The sequence below is a fragment of the Erythrolamprus reginae genome, chromosome 1 (assembly GCF_031021105.1).
Source record: "Erythrolamprus reginae isolate rEryReg1 chromosome 1, rEryReg1.hap1, whole genome shotgun sequence".
NCBI lineage: Eukaryota > Metazoa > Chordata > Lepidosauria > Squamata > Dipsadidae > Erythrolamprus > Erythrolamprus reginae.
This window is the reverse complement of record NC_091950.1, coordinates 83765111-83770017: the sequence shown is the minus strand read 5'-3', so window position 1 is coordinate 83770017 and position 4907 is coordinate 83765111. Positions and strand designations below refer to the sequence as shown.

The following is a 4907-nucleotide window of genomic DNA, read 5'->3' as shown; positions in this document are numbered from 1 at the left end:
ACTACTTCAGCTTCAACCGCAACAACACAAGAGCACGCAACAGATTCAAACTTAATACGAACCGCTCCAAACTTGACTGTAAAAAATATGATTTCAATAATCAAGTTATCGAAGTGTGGAACTCATTGCCAGACTCAATTGTGTCAACCCCTAACCCCCAACATTTATCCCTTAGACTCTCCACGATTGACCTCTCCAGGTTCCTAAGAGGCCAGTAAGGGGCGTACATAAGTGCACTGGTGTGCCTTTCATCCCCTGTCCAATTGTCTTTCCTTTCTCTCACTTATCATATATATTTTCTTTCTTTCATATATCCTCTCCTCTAAGTTCACTTTACCCTTATATATATTACTACATGTCTATTTTTCTTCCTATGTATTTGTGTATTGGACAAATGAATGAATGAATGAATGAATGAATGAATGAATAAATAAATAAATAAATAGATGCCAATCTCTCCATTTTCTTTTTAACAATTCTCCCTCCCCACTTTTTTTTAAATGGAAAAGATCCTGACGATCAGATTCCGACATGGCGCTCCATTCCCAACTCTTGAATTACTCCTGTTTTAATAGCTTGGATCACTTATTCACTGTGTCACCAACTTCTGCACCATCTTATTCCTCTCTACGCTCTCTTGGTGACAGTTGCCTGCCCAAGGAATCTCCTCCTCCTCCTCTGTCTCATCAGCTTCACCAAAAAGCTGCACAGCGCGACAAATTTCCTTGGCAGTGGCTGATCTGATTATGTGCATTTTCTGCATCCCACTGACCATGCCTTTGAAAGCCGAGGCTGGCTTTTTGGAGTGTTTGTGCGCTACTTAGTCACCCTGATGCAAGGGACAACCGTGTTTGTGTCTGTCCTGTCACTTACAGCCATTGCCATCGATCGATATATGTTATAAATGTGTATCCCACTCACTAAAGGGTGAGATGCAGGTCTTGTATCTATATTGTGGCTGCTATTTTGTTCTTGTCTTTTGTGGTTTTGCTAGTGACCTATTTCATAGAAACATAAAAGACTGACAGCGGAAAAAGACCTCATGGTCCATCTAGTCTGCCCTTATACTATTTCCTGTATTTTATCTTAGGATGGATCTGTGTTTATCCCAGGCATGTTTAAATTCAGTTACTGTGGATTTACCAACCATGTCTGCTGGAAGTTTGTTCCAAGGATCTACTACTCTTTCAATAAAATACTATTTTCTCATGTTGCTTTTGATCTTTCCCCCAACTAACTTCAGATTGTGTCCCCTTGTTCTTGTGTTCTCTTTCCTATTAAAAACACTTCCCTCCTGAACCTTATTTAACCCTTTGACATATTTAAATGTTTCGATCATCTCCCCCCTTTTCCTTCTGTCCTCCAGACCAGTGTTTCCCAACCTTTTTTGAGCCACGGCACATTATTCACACTTACAAAATCCTGGGGAACACTGAGCGGGGGGCGGGGGGGCCGGCGGCATACAAATCTAAATAATAAATAAATAAATAATAAAAATGTTTGGACAAAAAAACCCTCTCTTCCTCCCTTTCGCCCTATTTCTCCCCTATCTCTTTCTTTCCCTCTCTTTCCATCCCTCTTTCTTTCTTCCTTCCTCTCTTTTTTGCTCTTTCTCTCGCCCTCCTTCCCTCCTTCTTTCTCGCTTTCTCTCTCTTGCATTCTTTCTCTCTTTCTGTCTCTCTTGCTATCTCTTTTATTCTTTCTTCCTCTCTCCCTTGCTTTCTCTCTCTCTTTCTCTCTCTCTCTTTCCTTCTCTCTTCCTCTTTCTCTCTTGCTTTCTCTCTTTCTCTCTCTCTTCCTCTCACCCCATTTTTCTTGCTTTCTTTCTCTCTCAGACACACTCTCTCTTTCTGTCTCCCTTGCTTTCTCTCTCTCTTGCTTTCTCTCTTTCTCACTCTCGCTTTCCTTCTCTCTTCCTCTTTCTCTCTTGCTTTCTCTCTTTCTCTCTCTCTTCCTCTCTCCCTATTTCTTGCTTTCTTTCTCTCTCAGACACACTCTCTCTTTCTGTCTCTCTTGCTTTCTCTCTTTCTCTCTCTCTTCCTCTCTCCCTATTTCTTGCTTTCTTTCTCTCTCAGACACACTCTCTCTTTCTGTCTCCCTTGCTTTCTCTCTTTCTCACTCTCTTGCTTTCCTTCTCTTTCTCTCTTGCTTTCTCTCTCTCTCTTGCTTTCTTTCTCTTTTCCTCTCTCTCTCTTTCTCTATTTCTTTCTTTCTCCCTTGCTTTCTCTCTCTGTCTCTCTTGCTTTCCTTCTCTCTTTCTCTTTCTCTCTTGCTTTCTTTCGCTCTCTCTTCCTCTCTCTCTTGCTTTCTCTCACACACTCTCTCTCTCCCCCTTGCTTTCTCTCTCTCTCCCTTGCTCTCTCTCTCTCTTGATTTCTCTCTTGCTTTCCTTCTCTCTCTTTCTTTCTTGCTTTCTCTCTAACCCTCCTTTTTCTCCCTCTCATTCTCTCTCGTGCACCACGCCGGCAACATAGAGAGAAAGAGAGAGCGGAGAGAGAGTGGAGGGCAGCTTGCCGGTCCGCGGCCCCCTGGATCAGCGGCCCCGCGTGGCCCCAACGCATACTCCGCCATTGCCTCCGCCTCCGCCTAAGAGGCAGCAGCCACATCCAACCCTTCACCTTCCTAGGTGTCTATGGCGCTCAGCGCCCTGCCACGCACCGCCTCCGCCTCCCGGTACCCCGCCCGACTTCTACCTGCAGGAACGGGTGGTGGTGCGCCACGAAGGGCGGCACTTGGAGGCCACCACGGCACCGTTGTCATCACGGCGCAAAGCCACGCAGTCCCGGATCACTCGCTTCTCCGGCCAGCAAGCCGGCTGCCTGGGAAAACGGCGCGCTTTTTAAAGGTGGCGCTTTCCCAGGCAGCCGACTTTGCTGGCCGGAGAAGGGAGCGATTCAGGACTGCGTGGCTTTGCGCCACTTCAAAAATTTCTGCGGGGAGGAGGTCCTAATGACTGTGCAGGCGCACGCCCACGCAGCTTAAAAGCAACAGTGGCCAGCGCCCTCCCACCGAGCTCCAAAAGTTCACTTCCCATCACAGCCAGGGAAGCTCCAGCCAGGCTGGGCTCGCGGCACACCTGACCATGTCCCACGGCACACTAGTGTGCCGTGGCACACTGGTTGGGAAACACTGCTCCAGACTATACAGATTGAGTTCATGAAGTCTTTCCTGATACGTTTTATGCTTAATACCTTCCACCATTCTTGTAGCCTGTCTTTGGACCTGTTCAATTTTGTCAATATCTTTTTGTAGGTGAGGTCTCCAGAACTTTATGATTTGTTCCACTTGTTGTGAGCCGCCCCGAGTCTTCGGAGAGGGGCGGCATACAAATCCAAATAATAAAATAAATAAATAAAATAATAAATAAATAAATAAACTGAACACAGTATTCCAAATGTGGTCTCACCAGCGCTCTATATAAGGGGATCACAATCTCCCTCTTCCTGCTTGTTATACCTCTAGCTATGCAGCCAAGCATCCTACTTGCTTTTCCTACTGCCTGACCACACTGCTCACCCATTTTGAGACTATTTCCATACCTATTACTTAGATCCAGTGAAGGGCTACCAAAATTTTTACTACCACACTGTGGGGGTGGCTTAGGCAGGACACCCTGCATTTTCTTTCAACATCTTTCAGTGCAAATTGGGTGCTTTGGGGTGGAGCTCTCTTTTTGCTACCCCACTGCATTCCCCTCCGTCCGAGAAGTAGCCCACCCTTGCTTAGATCTCAACAACATTGGCCATGACATGATTACCTGTGAAGAAATCCGGTTGCACCGGAAGGCAGAGAGAAAGCTGTACTCTTGCCTGATGCTCCTCCTCTCTTACATGCTTCCACTTTCGACCGTGTTGTTCTCTTACTGTGCTATTTCTCATCATCACCAGAAGAGAAAGATCCCAAGAGCCATATGGCACAATCAAGAAAAGTGGATTACAAAAAAAAAAAAGACCTTCTAGATCCTGGCGATTTCGGTCCTGTGTTTTGGTCCTTGTTGGCTCCCTCTCCAGGAGGTTAATTTGATGAGAGATATGGATGAAGAGTTTGCTATCCTAAACAAGCGATAAGTGAATGTCACCCAAGTTTCATGTCATGTGGCTGCCATGAGTTCAGCCTGTTTCAATCCTTTCCTTTATGCTTCCCTCCATGAGAAATTATGTGTCCATATTGCAGTGGTAGGGCACCAATCCTGACGCTACCGGAATGGGCAGGGAGTGTGGGAGTGCATGCGTGCCCGGTGCTGGATTTGGCTTCTGTACCTGCGCAATATCGCACGAGGAAGTGCATGCATGAAATTTCTGGGAGGTTTTTTTTGCTTCTGCGCATGTGCAGAAGCAAAAAGGTCCGGAAACCGGCCAAAAAAAGGTAAGAGTTGTGGGTCGCTCTGCTGCGCCGCGAGTGGAAGCTCTGCTGTGAATGGCCCATTTGCTCACCCATCTTGCCACTCTGCTCATGGCGGCTGCGCCACGAGTGACCTGCCCACTCTGACTCTATTCCCATCCGCTTGCCCGCCTTGCCGCTCCACCGCACCTCTGCCCGCCATGCTGCGAGCAGCCCCCCCAGACCTTTCCTTGCTCTTCCGCGATCTCCTGCAGGTCGATGGGCCAGGGCGCGGGTAGCAGGCCGGGTGGCCCCGAGATCTGGCCACGTGGCTTGCTCTGTGCTCTCCCGCACCAGTGGCATCTCTTGGTGTGAGAGATCAGGCATCACACAAACATCACTCAGTGTGAGGGTTCACCACTCTGGTGACCTCGAGGACACAGATAAACCTCCAGGTGACCTGAATGACTCACTAAAAGAATGCAAATGACCAGCTGTCTGTAAGGAGTATTCAATCCTTCCATTACCCACCATCCAGTCAGAGCTGAAGAAACTTCAAAGAAAATAAGAAAGTCCAGTTGACTCTT

At 47.2% G+C, this 4907-nt stretch overlaps 1 pseudogene; it reads left to right on the top strand.

Annotated features, from left to right (window-relative positions):
• Positions 1-531: 531 nt before the first annotated feature.
• LOC139161443 (prolactin-releasing peptide receptor-like) lies at positions 532-4193 on the top strand (annotated as a pseudogene).
• Positions 4194-4907: the final 714 nt, after the last annotated feature.